A 16,659-nucleotide genomic window follows, 5' to 3' on the forward strand; every position below is an offset into this window, starting at 1 on the left:
TAAACAGAATTAAGTGACTTGCCTAGGGTCACACAATTAGTAAATGTTTGAAGCCAAATTTAAACTCAGGAAGAAGAATCTTCCTGACTCCAGGCCTGGTACTCTATCCACTGTGTTACCTTATTACTCCTCTCCTACACTATTGTGCTACTTCTTTGAATTAAAAATACTATGAATCAATAAATGATAAAAATTTTGAGGACTTTTTCATGTTTTCATGTTTATATATCTATATTATGTATTTTATCATATTATGTGTCTATATTACCTCTAATTCTATTATAGAATCCTAGCAGAATTGTGTCAGGTCCATTTTCCCGGACATACTCAGAGATCTATCCCTTGTTACATATAATAAGAATGAAAGAAAAAATGAGAAAAAGAACAGTTCAGTAAACTAACCAATCCTACATCTGGATCTAATAGTAAATGCAGTGTCCCAATCTCATAAATGTCTACCTCTGAAAAAAAAAAAGCCGAAAATTTCTCACTGTGGTCATCATTTGGTTGTATAGAGATGGTTACCAAACCAGTGTTGGAGAATGAAGTTTGGGATCTTTGTCTTTTAAAAATGAATTAAGTCATAGATGGACAATTTTTTAAAGATATATCTTCCCATCAGGATTAAATGTCTAACTTAATAACCCAATGCCATCTTGGTGGCAGTTGCAAATATTCTTGGTATATCATAGATTTTTGTCTTCCAGAAATCAGACCTCAACAACATTGTAGATATTGTCTGGAAAAGTCTCTTGCTTTCTACTGGTCTGATTTTTCTTGGTCCAACATACTATCCATACCTTACCTATTTTCCCACCTTCTATCTGACACAACTAGTTGGATCAATCTGTTCTAAATACAAATCATCTGAACCATTCTAACCCTATTAGTCTTCAAAGTGGTATGCCCAAGATGATCCATTATCCACCGGAGTATCCAAAAATAATAGTATAAACAAAAGAAGAAAACAAACTCTTTAGGACCATTGAAGTCACTGTGCACTTCTGACTTCAACTGGCGGCTGCACTATACAGTTAGCAGCTTATGCTTCTCCCCAGTCAGAAAGGCTTTCTTCTCCAGTACTCCTCCCCATCTTTTCCTTGCAGAAGAAGCAAATGGTCAGTCATTCCTTTATTATGATTGGTTCTTTCACAGTCCCTAACCTGTCCTCTCACCTATTCCTTACTTTCTACTTAGGATCAGGAAAAGCTGGATTGAAATCCTACTTCAGACATTTATTAATATAGAGACGCTAGGCAAATTGTTTAATCCTGCTGTTTCACTTTTAGCTAAATGAGAGCAGTGGACTCATTGACCTATTAAATCCCTTCTAGCCTTAGATCTATGGTCCTATGAAAAATGAACATTTTTTAAAATTGAAAGGGTTAACTGCTAAGTTTTGAAATGTGTTTTTCTCACTGCTATTCTAATTTTGGAAGCTGTGAGGTTGTTATCAATTCTTCTACATTATAGCATAGACACAAATCTGAAGATCTTTGCTTATATCTGAGCATTAATTAGGTTATTTTTCAACAAGTATGTTATTTCTTGACTTTTTTGTTTTCTGTTGCAATTTCATTTGTACTTTAGTTCAATTAATCTTATTTTATTTTGGGCTTGAATGATTTTTGAAAATTTTAACTTTCCTACACCAACAGTCAGTGTACTCTTTAAAAGCTACAATTTTTGCATATTTCCTTGGAATAATATCCTTTCTTATTTATCTATCTATCTGTCTATTTATTTATTTTGCTGAGGCAATTAGGGTTAAGTGACTTGCCCAGGCTCACACAACTAGGTGGTATTAAGTATCTGAGGTCTGATTTGAACTTAGGTCCTCCTGACTTCAGGGCTGGTGCTCTATCACACTGTGCCATCTAGCTGCCCTTATCCTTTCTTAAAAAGACAAAAAAAGAAAGCAATAAAATGTGTACAGCATGGATACCAATGCGCAAATGACACAGAGCAAATCCTTTACAGATGAAGAAACTAGTTCAGTCTAGTTTCATTTGGTTAGTAACTTATTCTAAATTAGTCTAGTTTTGAGAGAAGTATGCGGACATAATAATTGCTGTCACAAAATGAATTCCTATAAAAATTATTGTCTGTCCCTGGTAATATGCACATCATTCTACACAATTATATTACTGTAGTACAGAATGCATGTAATTTATGAATAAGTAAATATATAAATACTGAATATAAATGTTTTACAAGTTATTTTTTTAATGATTACACCCCTGACTGGATATGCCATTGCCTCAATCAAAAAAGTGTGCGCGTGCGCGCGCGCGTGTGTGTGTGTGTGACCATTGCTTTTTAGCATTGGTTCTCTTGTCTAATTGTGAATCTTCTTTAATCTTAGCTATAGACCCCAATAACCACCCATTCTTGCGAAACACATTGTGACATTTGCCTATTTCTCCCTTTCCTGTATCCTTAAAGGCTATGAGTCCCAAAATAAAAACCTTATTGATTAAGCAGGAAACCTTTGAATGTAAAGGAAATCTCCTAAGTGGAGTCTCTGTCTAGGATCTTTCAAACTTGTAATTTGTATGCAAAGAATATGTCTAATGTGAGAATGGATGATATTCAGCTAATGCTCTGAGAAGATTCATATTTTCTCTGAGCTGATTTGTCTAAGTAAATCCCCAGAAAATATCATTTGTCTAATTTTCCTTCAATCCTTTTGTCTGGGTTCTAGAGGAGACTTAAAAAAATTCTCTTGATTTTGGTTATATAATAGTACAAAGCAATTGCCTTCCCTTGAACAAAACTGAACAAAAGTCTCAAATGAATAGGCATCAGCTGTAATCCCAGTAATTAACATTTTTTCTCTGTAGTGCATGTCTGTAACTGCTCCTATTGATTTATTTTGACTCTGTTCTATCATACACATATAGGACTGTTTTCTGCTCTTCTGCAAACATATGCTTATCTCCTTTTGATTCTGACAGTCTGTGGTCTTGTCTTTGAGGCTGGCAACTCCTCAGGAAAGATCTGTCAGCAGATGAATAGGGAATTCAGCATCTCTGGTCTCAGACTTATAGAGGGATCTTGAAATTTATAAATGGATTGTAATCTTGAAGGATGGCTTGTGAGTATAGTGATATGGGCCTTCTCATTCTGAGTACTTAATTTTCTGTGTTGTCTTGTTAGTTTGCCATTGATCCCATATTTTATAGAGTTGGAGCTGGGCAGGGGGCTGGGAAAAGGAGCACAAAGGACAATGAGACCTTGGAAGTATTGGTTTGGCAAATTAAGTGAATCAAAGAATAGTTTGGAAAGAGAAGTCTCTCATCACTGACTTACTTGGTCTCATTTTGAATACCACTAGCAGTTTCCCTGGCAAATAACACAAATAATGGCTTGTCATTTTAATTTCTCAAATAAAGTGAAAGAAGTGAGAAGCCATGTAACTAACACTGGGTTGAGTTAATCTCTGCAGTGTCTGGAAGATTTGTTGTCCTTTATTTTTCTCTGAAAGATAGCTTTTTCCCATTATTTATATAGTTATATGAAAATGGAGAGGAGAAGAGAAGGGAATCTTTCCTTGTCATTTTGTTTGTTATGTTCTATGACTGATAAAATTAAGAAAATTGGCGGGAGGGTTTGAACTATGGTTTTATGTGGATGTTGACCCAAAGCCTATCTTGAACATGAGGAAGATTTTCTTAGGACTCATATATGACAGAAACCACAATTGCTATATGTATTATCCAGAACAGAATACAATATTGTGGAATGGACACATCTTTAATAGACACATTAGCTTTTTTTGCCTGCCATGTCAGATTATTGACTTATGTTAATTTTATTGCCCATCAACTGATTCTCTTCTCTGTCCTTTCTTCTCCTTCCACTCAGTCCAAGTTTTTCAAATAGAGTTTTGTCTAGTTACATTTATATTATTTCATGTATGTGCAACTGATTTTTTGAATGTAGGTATAAGAATTCATGTTTTCCTTATTAAATTTTATCTTATTCAGTCAGTCAGCCAACTAGCATTTATTAAGCGCCAACAAAGTCCCAAGCATGACACTAACCTCTGGGGATACAAAAAAAAATAATAAAAATGCAAAAAACAATCCCTGCTCTCAAGGAGCTCACAGCCTAATGAGAGAGATAATATGTAAACAATTACTTCCTAAGAAGATATACACACACACACACACACACACACACACACACACACACACACACGATAAATTAGAAGTAATCTTAGATCAGTGAATGTTTGATTTGTATACCTGTAACATAAGCCTGTACATCTGAGATCATGTAAAAAATTTCTCAGATGCAAAGAGGTCATGAAAAGAAAAAGTTTAAGAAGCCCTCTGTCTTAGAGGAAAGGCATATATAAAATCAAGGAGGACTGGGAAAGACCTCTTGCAAAAGGTGGCTCATTAGTTGAGACTTAAAAGAAGTTAAAGAAGCAAGGAGACAGATATGAGGAGGGAGACAGTTGTAAGTATATAGCACAATTGATAAAAATGATTACAATTAAGAGAGTGTCCTATGTGAGGAATAGCAAGGAGGCCAGTGTCACTAAAGTGAGCAAGGAAGGGAGTAAGGATTTCAGCATAGGTGGAAAGACTGTTGTTCAGCTGTTTCAGTCATGTCCAAGTCTTCATGACCTCCCTTGAGGTTTTCTTTGTTTCCATTTTTTTCTCCAGCTCATTTTACAGATGAGGAAACTGAGACAAACAGGGTTGTCTTCTCCATTAGCATGTGTCCTCTGAGCAGGGACTGTTTTTTTAGTTTTCTTTTTATCAGAGGCACTTAGCATAATGTCTGGTACATAGCAGGTGCTTAAACATTTATTGACCAGTAATTGACTAAAGATTTCCTTTTATATTGACACTAATTCATTAAAGATTACATTTTCAGGTCAGTCTTTCAACCAGTTTCACGTCATTGCAATATTACTATTACTTGTCTTCTAACTTTGTCTTGTCAGCAAGGATATCTTAGGAGTTTTTGTCAAATGCTTTACTGAAATCTAGGTCTACAACTACCATATTAGTTTCCTGACCTAATCGTTTAGTAACTTAGTAATTTAGTAACTTCCCAAAAAAGGGAAAGAAGTTAGTTTATCATGGCTTATTCTTGAAGACATTCTAGCTCTTAGTAATGAAAACTCCTTTCCCAAATGCCCCCAAATCTTCCCTTTTATAAGGTATTCTAAGTACATAATAACAAAAAAGTCTTTAATAGAGATCTTTATGATAGAAAAAACAGAAGCAAAATAGGAATTTAATTGTGCTTGCTTCCTCTCCTTGTCTGTTATCATTCTCTTATCTAACTAGAATTCTTCTTTGATTCTCTATTTGCCTCTATCATAGCTACAGGAACCCTTTTTTGTTATTCTTAGCATTCATGGCCAACTTCAACGCATTCTGAACTTTATCACTCCAGAGACTATTCTTCTAAGATCATGTCACTATTTTGTATTCATTCTCAGTTACCTAGTCCCTTCTTCTATCTTCTAGATATATCTTTTAAAAAATTGAAGTTGGTTGATGAATTCCCTGTACATTCAAGTCAGTTTCTTTAGACTATTCCTTTTTTTCTTCCTCATCATAATTGATTCTCTTTGTGTAATCAGAATTTCATTCTTTAGCTTCTTTTCCATTCCTTTTAGACAGACTTCTATTCAATTTTGGACCACAGAATTCTACTTATATTCTTTTTGAACTCTTTGCAATTTACTCTCCCCATAGCTAGGGTACATGAAAGGCTAGGTCCAGTTTTTCTTTCCTCTATCATAAACTCTTAGATTCCCCCCTTCCCCGAAGATTCCTACCATTTCTGTTTTAGCAAAAATGTTATTTCTAATTGGTCAGGACTTGGTCTTGAAAAGCACTTCCTTCCATGAACTATTCTATTTTTTTTTTTTTTTGGAAAATGAGATGATAATTAAGATTAGTTAAAAATTTATTATTTGCTCTGCTTTTTGGTAGAATCAACAAACATTTATCAAATACCAACTATGTTCCAGGCAATGTACTAAGTTCAGACCCTATAAAGAAAGACAAAATGCAATTCTTGATGTAAAGGAACTCATAGTTTAATGGGGCCAGACAAGTTTGTATAAACAAGCTTTAGATAGGATAAATAGGAAATTATTAAAAGAGGGAAGGCACTCCAATAGATGTTCACATAGTGGAGCATCCATATCACTATTATGTAAAGCCAAATTTGTGATGTATTTCTTTTAACTCAGGATCAATTTCCTTCTTCTGACCACAATGTTCCTTCCAGCCCTTTTCTATTGATCTTCATTCAAATGTTCTTTGATATATCATCTGTCTCCAGTTTGTGATTTCCTTACAGATTTTTTTTAATATGCAGTGTTGCTTTACTGCCTCTTTATCTAATATATTTATTTGGATTGTGTCTCTACTTTCCATTCCAAAGTCTAGTCGTGTATTTCATCACATCTCAGAGATATCTATGAGATTTTATTTAATGTTATCTATTAAGATCTTTTATTCCATTTATTACCTACTTTATAGAAATGTGCATATCCATACTCTCTTCTTAAGTATTATTTGATGTGAATTGTTGCTCTTTCCCATTAATATTCTTTTTCTTAAATTCTTTTTGTTATCTGCAACTCTTTGTAGTAGGGTATATAATGACCAGGCAACTAATGGCCTAATTGTCATTTCTTTGGTCCTCTATGCTTCACACCCCATCCCCTAACACCCCCTCATGGGGCACTCAAACTCTTAGGCTTTTAGGAGGTCATCTAGTTGATGGAAAACATACTCCCCCTACTCTTTAGTCTTGAGCCCTTGTTAATGAATTAATATTTAAACAATCAAGTACTAATAATGATGAAACATTTAAATCTTAAAAATAACCATTTACTTGGCACAAGGCAGAATCACAGATATTTATATGTTTAAATAAGTGCAAAAATGATTGAACACATCATAATTTACAAATTAAACTTGGTAACATTGCACTTAAGAATTTTCATCTCTCTCTAACTCTAGGTTGCTGAAAAGGCAATATCTGTTACTGAACCTACTCAGGAGATGGGATGAGTTTCATAACCTAATAAAGGAAATGAGGAGTGGTCAGATACACAGGAGGAAAATCAGACATAAGTAGATGTCAAGATAAGCAAGAGTATCCCCCGAGAAGGTGTTGGCCAAGTTTGCAGAAAGGCCAGGTTTTAGATAAGGATGAAATTTCATTGGTTTTGGAAATTAAGAAGTCAGTGTTAACCTTTGAAAGAAATGTGTCAGTAGCATGCTGGAGTTTGAAGCCAGTTTGCAAAGGGTCAGGAGTGAAAGGGTGATGAGAAATTAGAAGCATAAAATGTAAGCTATTTTCTCTAAGAATTTTAGCAATGAAAGGAAGGAAAGATAGAGAATAGAGGGAAAGACTGTGAAGGAATACTACTGTATCAGGCACAATTCTGGGTTGTATAATTTATTAGGTGATACCTAAAGGTAGTGTAGAGAACTGGAAATTCATATGTTGGCTTTAGGAAACCATCAGAAGTACAGTTTGATTGGTATATAGATTGTAAAGGGATGTGACAAAATAATATTAGAAAGATTATTTGGATTCACAGAGAATATAAATAAAAGAATGAGGAAAGACTTGGTAGATTAGGAAAAATGATGAAAGAGAATAAGAGGGAATATGATTGATGGGCCAAGTTGTCAGAAGAGGTGGAAGAGTACATAAACAAAGATACAAGGAGAGAGATGAGCATTTCTTAGTTTATCCTCTGAAAATGAAAAGGAAGAAAAGAGAGATGAAGTTCTAAAAGGGTTTTGGGATGTATCTGAGGGAAAGGGCTGGGATGTTCTTAGAAAATGACCTCTATCTCTTCAGAGATATGGTGAGATAGTAAATGTTTTTTTTTCTTTATTATTATTATTTTTATTTTTCAAAACATATGCATGGACAATTCTTTGGACAATTCTTCAACATTAGTCTTTGCAAAACCTTGTGTTCCAATTTCCCCTCTTCCCCTCACACCCTTCCCTAGATGTCAAGTAGTCCAATATATGTTAAACATGGTAGAAATATATGTTAAATCCAACATATGCATACATATTTATACAATTATCATGCCGCACAAGAAAAAGTCAAATCAAACCAGTAAAAAAAAAAAAAGAGAGAGACACAAAATAAAATGCAAGCAAACAACAACAAAGAGTGAAAATGCTAATGTATTGAACCACACTCAGTTTCCACAGTCCTTTCTCTGGGTATAGATGGCTCTCTTCATCACTGAACAATTGGAACTGGTTTGAATCATCTCATTGTTGAAGAGAGCCACATCCATCAGAATTGATCATTTTATGATCTTGTTGTTTTTGTGTATAATGATCTCCTGGTTCTGCTCACTTCACTCAGCATCAGTTCATGTAAGTCTCTCCAGGACTCTCTGAAATCATCCTGTTGGTCATTTCTTACAGAATAATAATATTCCATAACATTCATATATCACAATTTACCCAACCATTCTCCAATTGATGGGCATCCATTCAGTTTACAGTTTCTGGCCACTACAAAAAGGGCTGCCACAAACATTTTTGCACATACTTTCCCTTCTTTAAGATCTCTTTGGGATATAAGCCCAATAGAAATACTGCTGGATCAAAGGATATGCAGTTTGATAACTTTTTGAGCATAGTTCTAAATTCCTCTCCAGAATGATTGGATCCATTCACAGTTCCACCAACAATGTATCAGTGTCCCAGTCTTCCCATATCCCCTCCAATATTCATTATTATCTTTTCCTGTCATCTTAGCCAATATGAAAGGTGTATAGTGGTATTTCAGAGTTTTCTTATTTGCATTTTTCTGATCAATGTGATTTAGAGCACCTTTTATATGACTAGAAATAGTTTTAATTTCTTTAGTATATAGTGAATGTATAAATTGAGTTGCAGGATTGAAAAGAGAAGAGGGGTTCAGAATAGCTATGATAACAAGTAAATTAGAGATAAATAGAAGGATTGATGCAGTACAGGGATGGTCCAGTTGAAGTAGGAAAGTCTCCTTTTCTTCATTCATATGACCACCACCCTATTTCATGTTCTCATCATCTCTTGCTTGACTATTGTCATAGCATCCTAATTACACTCATGGCATCTTTTCTCTCTTTAATTAATTTTTAAAAATTCCCCCAATTACATGTAAAAGTAGTTATCTATTTTTAAAAAAATTGAGTTTTTAAAAATTGGAGTCTCTCCTTCCCTCCCTCCCCTCCTCTATCCTTGAGAAGGCAACCAATTTGCTATAGATTTTACATGTATAGTCATGAAATACATATTTCCATATTAATTACATTGCAAAAGAAAAAAGACACCCCTTACCTAAAAATAAAGCAAAAAAGTATCTCTAACTTATTTTTAAGATTAGATTCCAGTGAATGTTAAAATGTGGAGAGAACATAAAAGGAAGGGATCTGGAAATCACGTGTGTTTGCTTAACAATAGAATGGATTGTCTTTCAAAGGATATAATTTAAGAAGAGCAGAAAATAGGGGATAGTGTTTGGAGGTGGATAAAGGTAAACTGAATTTACAGAAATTGGAGTTTGGGAAAAGATAGCATTGGGCCGAGGTTTTCATTAGGACAGATGATGGTTCTGAGTGACAGAAAGTAGAAAAACAATTCTAAGAATTTGTTACCTGTAGATCATAGGGAATACCTAGTATGGAGAAGCTTGTAGATAAATCAATCCTAAATTTTTCATTGTTGGGTGGAAGGTGCTTTTATTGACAATGTCTCTTAAATGAAACCACCACAGTTTATTAAATGAGGGTGGAGAATACTAAGGCCTATGGCTTCCAGGAGGTTCCTGAGATGAATGACACATTTATTGATTCTATGTCCCAAGTAGACTCTCTTATTTTGCTTGTAGCAGGGAAGGGGAGAGCTGCCATAGAATCAATTATTTTCTAATTAGATCTTTCTTTAAACTATTTATTTGCCTCTGAAAATAAATTTTATCTTTTACTGCTATGTCTCTGGATACAAAACTTTTTAAATAATTTATTTTTTGATTTATTGATTCTTTGTAGATAATAGATAGAATAAGATAATAATTAATATTAATATTCTTCTTAATGTGCTTTTTTCTTCTTAATTTTTAACATTTTTATTTAAAATTTTGAATTCCAAATTATATTTACCTTTCTTCCCTTTCCTCTCCTTTCCCTGAGATGGTAAGAAATCAGTTATAAGTTATATAAGATATACATATATATATATATATATATATATATATTTACACACACAATTATGTAAAACATTTCTACATTAGTCATTTTGTACAAGAAGACTCAAAGAAAATGAAAGAAAGTGAAAAACAGCATGCTTCAGTCTCTATTCAATCAATATTAGTTCTTTCTCTGGAGGTAGTATGCTTTGTCATTAGTTTTTTGGGATTGTCTTGGATCATTGTATTGCTGAGAATAGTTGTTATTCACACTTCTTTATGAAACAATATTATTATTGCTATGTATAACATTATCCTGGTTCTATTCACTTCACTTAGCATCTGTTCATGAAGTCTTTCCACATTTTTCTGAAATTGTCCTGCTTATCATTTCTTATACCACAACAATATTCCATTACAATCATATATCATACCTTGTTCAGCCATTCCTCTATTGATGTGCATTCCTTCAATTTCCAGTTCTTGAACCCCACAAAAAGAGGTGCTAGAAATTTTTCTTTCTTTCTTTCTTTCTTTCTTTCTTTCTTTCTTTCTTTCTTTCTTTCTTTCTTTCTTTCTTTCTTTCTTTCTTTCTTTCTTTCTTTCTTTCTTTCTTTCTTTCTTTCTTTCTTTCTTTCTTTTTTTAGCTGAGGCATTTGGGGTTAAGTGACATGCCCAGGGTGACCTGATTTGAGCTCAGGTTCTTCTGATCTCAGGGCTGGTGCTCTATCCTCTATGCCACCTAGCTGCCCCTGCTATAAACATTTCTTTTTACAAATGGATCCTTTTCCTTTTGGGATATCTTTAAGATATAGAACTAATGTTAGCAATTTTTTTAGACCATCATCTCCAAAAGGTTGTTTATTATCTTGTGTAAACATGCTCTATCATCAAAGCCTTTTTTTTTTTTTTTTTTACAATTTGTGTTTTTTTGGGTAGCCTTTAATATGCTTAGGATTACCAGTAAAAATAGTAAAGCATCAAAATGGGACTTAAGGGATGACAAAAATATTCAAATACTGGGAAATTCAGATTTCTCTGGCTTCCTTCAAATCCCAGTCCTCATTCTTAGTGCCTTCTCCTTGTCAATCTCCAATTTATCTTGTGTATATCTTGCTATTGTACATAGTTGTCTTTTCCTTAATGTTCTTAATATTAATTCCTTGCCATTTGTATATCACAATTCAGAAAGTATACACATACACACAAATATATATATATATATATATATATATATATATATATATATATACATACTATATATCTATATAGATATCTATATCTATATCCATATGTAGTTTGGATTCTGATTGACTCAGAGTGAATGTAAATTGCAGTTATAGTAGTCATTTCTGTTATGACCTGAAACCCTTAGGGTCTTCTCCTCCCAGATTTCTTTTTTTTTTTTTTTTTTTTTTTTGGCTAGGTGAAAGAGGCCAAAGGTAAGCATCAAACAGGACCAATCAAATTGTACAGAACAAAATTATATGCAGATTATCCAGGACACACATGTATGTATATGTGAATTGTGTATGGTGGGTGGGTGGTGTATATATCTATCTATATATCTACATATATCTATTTATATCTATCTATCTATCTATATTCTTAGCTGAAAAGGAGCTTAAAATCATTTAACCTAATCCCCTTATTTTTCAGATAAGGAAACTGAGGATCCTAGAAATTAGTGGTTGCCTAAAGTTAAACAGGTAATAACAGAAGCAGATTCTGACTCAAAGGCCTCAAATATTACCTAACCTTAATCACTGAATGGATGTGACTTCAATCAAACTGAGCCTGTTGAAGACCTTAACTTAAAAAAAACCCAAGATCTCCCACTGCATCCTGGGCCACCTCCAGACAATCTGATCTATATCTGACCACGAACCCAGATGGCCCTGGACAGGACAGTGAGGCAGATGATCTTGCACAGCCCGCCCTCACTGAAATCCAGTTCACTTGCACAACATGTCATCAGCTCCCTGGTGTCATGGTCCTCTTTGAGAACAAAGGACAAATAACAACAGCAACAATGTAAAGGGCTAGAACTGAGCAAATGCACTTGGATAATGGAGCCCGTAAGACTAATTGCCAATTGGACAATTCTCTTTTAACATGTTTGAAGAATGACCCTCCCCAACTACTCTGTGCTGACTGGATGGTGGGTGTGGACAAAGAGGGGGAAATAACGTGTAGGGGAGGAGTAGGAAGAGGAAATTGATTCAGTCTCCTGGAGGTGAAGAGAGAGGAAGGAGGTGTGGAGATTGCTAGATCTAATCCCCTGACCTCGACTGTAAAAGACCAAGAATAAAGACTTGATTATCCTGACTCCGGCTGATTTCTGGGAAGACAGTTCCAGCACAACAACAATGGCATTGTGTGTACATGTGTGTATATGTGTGTGTAAAGTTTATGTGTGTATGTGTGTGGGTGTGCATAATTTGATAAAAACTTTGCAAGGTGGACTAGTTAAGGATTATTGTCCCCATTTGACAGATGAAAAAACCATAGTCAAGGAGATTAAGAGATTTAGCCAAAATATCCTAGCTATGTAGGTGATTAGCCACAAATCTGACGATCTTTCTGGTTCCTGAATCTATTATTTAGAATCAGGTTTTGCAGTAGAGAATGACATTTGGAGTACAGTGACAAAGGATAATCAAAATAGATGCTGCTGCTAAAAGTGGGGAGTCAAAGTATCACACTCAGCTTTCCTATCCATAAAGTTTTGTGTAACTTACCTGGGTTTTAATCTGATTCAAATGTGGTCGCTGGTGGTCAAGGCTTATGACAGTGGTTATGAACATAGTTAGAATTTAGAATCTTAAACTTAGAGCTAGAAGAGACTTTAGAGGTCAAATAGTCCAAACCCCTCATTTTACAGATGAGGAAACTGAATCCTTAGAGATATATGGACTTGCTCAGAGTCATGCAGATAGTATATAACATAAGTGAGATTTGAACTTAGCTCCTTTGCCTCTACATCCAGTGTCATTTTTTTTTCTTTTTGCTTCACCAAGGTCAATACCTACTCCTCTGTCTTACTCTCACACTTCTACATAAAGAATCCCTGAGGCTGCTAGTTTAATAATTCATAGGAGAATCAGTAACCCTGGGCCACTGTTATGCTTTCTTCTTTTAGACTTGACTTTGGGATCTCTTCCCATCCTTCTGGGTCAGCCCTAATTATTTGGCTTCCTTAGCCTCACTCCTTATTTAGTTGACAATTATTTTTATGCTGAGCCCCTTATAGTACTTCCCCAAGAATGCTGGCACTAAGGATGCATGTTAAATGCTCATAATTAGAAGCTACATTTTTGTTGTTTTCCTTTTGGGAAAATTTCTGCCTTGCTGTATCCGATATCCCCATGGTGACAAGGGGGAAAATTCATATCTGGTAGCAGACTGCGGTATCAGACATAATGGCTTAAGGCAGAGAGAAAATGTAATCAATATTTACCTGCTGAGAGGTCTCATGATGGGATAGAAATTGACTCTCTTCCCCACTGTATGTATCCCATTTCTAGGCTGGGCTTTCTTTGTGTGTTCAGCAGAGAAGAAAATGCTTAATCTCTGTTTTTCATGGGAAAAAATATCTTCAGCCTGTGTGAGACAATCCATTATTGAAGAAAGAGAAGTTTAAAATACCTGAGCAGTTTGCCTGATCATTGGCTTGATTTATGTTTATTGGTAAACAAACTAGTGAAGCCATTGAAAATTAACAGTCTCTATCTCTGTCCCCTAATCCATGACTTCCTCCCCCTCTCCACTTTCTTTTTAGGGCAAGAAATAATTAATGCCACTCATTTGATTACCAGTATAACCTCCCCAAGGAAGGGTGACCTGGAAAAGGCAATGTCTAAGGGCCTGAGATGTTGATATTGGGGTGATATAGGGCTATTATTGAACATCCCCCAATTTGTGACTATTTTGCATTTTCTTGATAGTATAACTGTATTTGAATAAAGTTAGTTCTTCCCAAGCCTAAATGATGTCACTGTCAAAAGCCAGGCCTCCTAATAATTATTCATTTCATTTCAATGCAATGAGAAGGGGAGTTTTTTATATACTGAAGAGGAAGCTTCATCCTCATGTTTAGCATCCCCTCCCCCAATACTTTTCTTCTACCAGAAGTTGACATTTCCTAGACAGTATCATTTGACCTCTGCCTGAAACCAAAGTGAGATGTAGTAGAAGCTGCAGCAAGCTGAGAACTTGTCATGGTTATGGATGGACTCCTCTCTTCCCATTAATGTAAGGGAAGGAAGAGATGGGATTGTTCACTTGATAACTTCTTTGGGAAAATGTCACAGACTTGAGATTTTGTACTTCTCACTGCGCATTTGGAATTTGAGTCTTATAACAAATAGAACCTTTTAACTTGTCTACACATCACCCTCGGGGAACCAAGGAAGAAGTGGTAGAAAGCAACATTGTCCCAGGATAACCTCTCTGGGGATCAACAGGAGCGGGCACAGGAAGGTTTGGCAAATAGTGGGGCTGAATGTTTGCTAATGAAGCCAGTGCTTTATTCATTCAACAGATATGTGGTTTTTACCACCATAGATATTCCTTTACTTCTTGGTTTACTCATTTCAAAATTGAGGTGATTGGATTAAATAACCTCTGATTTTTTTCCAGTTTCTGGTCTGTGACTATGATTGTAAATTTTTGACTTTTTTTTTCTGGTTTAACATTGATTTTTAATTTTTTAGTTCTAATTAAAGAATGATTATATAGTCGGTATAGTTACTACGCAGACTACTAGACTACACATTCAGGAATAATAATAGCTTGCCTTTATATAGGACTTCAAGGTTTACAAAGCATTTTCTGAATATCTCATTTTTTCTTCCAAACAACTCTGGGAGGTAGTTATTATATTTATAGGTGAGGAATTGAAGCAGATAAGGGTTAAGTGCCTTGGCCAGGATCAGAGTAAAGAAATAAGCAAATGAGGCTATATTTGAACTCTGGAAGTCAACTAACTCCAGGTCCAGCTACCTAATTGTCTCAGATAGCTGGTCATTTACTTTCTCTTGTGATATAGTAAGTTCCATTTTTGGGGGTAATATTCTTCAATAGTCACCATGTCCTATACTTTTAGATTCTCTTCTTGAGAAAACAATTCAGGATACGCAGGTGTGATGTCTCTGGTCTTTGGTCTTTTTTTTCTTCTCAACTTGGAGCCATCATTTCAACAAGCATTTTCTCATACTTCTCTGTTTTATCTTCTCAACCACCAAAACATGTATTGACTTGGTTTGGAAAATAATTTTCCATAGCATTTCTCTAAAATCTTCTACAAAAAGCTATTGATGCATAGACCATATAATTGCATAAAATGTGATTATCTTCATGGTGGTCTCTTTTCTAGTCAGTTTGCTAATTTTCATCATAAGCACTTCAAGGTAAGAAGACCAAGAGTCCCATGAAGTTGTGTTTTAAAATGGGATACAATTTGATACAGTGGAAAGAACAATAGCTTTTGAAACATAATTCCAATCTTGGAACCTGATGTTTGCTACCCATGTGACTGGACAATTCTTTAAACTTTTCTGTCCCTTAGTTTCTTCATCAGTAAAATAAATGAGTTAGATTATATGGTCTCTAAAGTTCTTTTCAGCTGTAGATCTATGAGCCTATGTCTTGTTGGGGGCTGAAGGTATAATGAAACTAATTGCATCAGTTCTTTTGTTTGCCTCTCCAAGGAGAATCTGTGAGCCATTTTTTCTTTTGTAGACAATTTTCTTTTATCTCCTGACTTCATTCATCAAAGTAAATATTGATATTGTTCAGTTTTTACAAAAGTATATGGATTCATTGATCATGTGAATCCAGAATCTTACCTCTGGAAAAATCAAAGGCTAAATTAATGTTTTTCAATTGTCTAAAAAGTATAGAATTATTAGTATTTTCTGGCCATCTTTTTGGCAACTCCACCATTCTCACTGTATAAGTAAGTAGTGGGATATATATAAATGAATAAAAGTTTTTTTATATTTTTCATTTTTTCATGACTCTTTGTGATCATATCATTCATAACTTAGATTCCAACCTACAATAGTAAGCAAGCTTCTCCACAGTTTCTCAGGATGGATTCTGAGAAAACAGAGTATTTCAGCAGAACAATACTCAAAACCTTTCCAGGTACTTACTACCAGAACTGAAAATCTACTAGTAGAACATTGGAGAAGCCAGCTCAACTTCGTATTGGAATAGGGTTTTGTGGATATCTAAGAAGTACATAAAGGAAATTCCTGGAGAAGAAACATTCACATTTGCAGTGAGGATGAGGAGATCACCTTTATAGGAATGAAAAGATCAATATGGACACTTTCAAGAATAGTATAAGTCAAGCATGGTGGCACCTCCCTGTGATCTCTGTTTGCTAGAGATTGAGATTGGTGGTTCATTTGAATTTAGGGATTCCTACACTGAGTCTGGCAACAATATGGGAAA

At 34.8% G+C, this 16,659-nt stretch overlaps 1 long non-coding RNA gene across 2 annotated transcripts in view; it reads left to right on the forward strand.

Moving 5' to 3' along the window:
- Nucleotides 1-16,659, forward strand: part of LOC141550198 (uncharacterized) — a 235,030-nt gene that overhangs the window by 112,591 nt on the left and 105,780 nt on the right. Inside the window, exon 3 of one of the 2 annotated variants that reach the window (XR_012484539.1) lies at nucleotides 11,857-16,134. The exons of the other annotated variant lie outside the window; for it this stretch is intronic. This is a non-coding gene — a long non-coding RNA (uncharacterized LOC141550198). Of the gene's footprint in view, nucleotides 1-11,856; nucleotides 16,135-16,659 lie in introns of those variants that run through there. 2 annotated transcript variants of the gene reach the window in all.

Source organism: Sminthopsis crassicaudata, chromosome 1 (genome assembly GCF_048593235.1).
Source record: "Sminthopsis crassicaudata isolate SCR6 chromosome 1, ASM4859323v1, whole genome shotgun sequence".
Classification (NCBI taxonomy): Eukaryota; Metazoa; Chordata; class Mammalia; order Dasyuromorphia; family Dasyuridae; genus Sminthopsis; species Sminthopsis crassicaudata.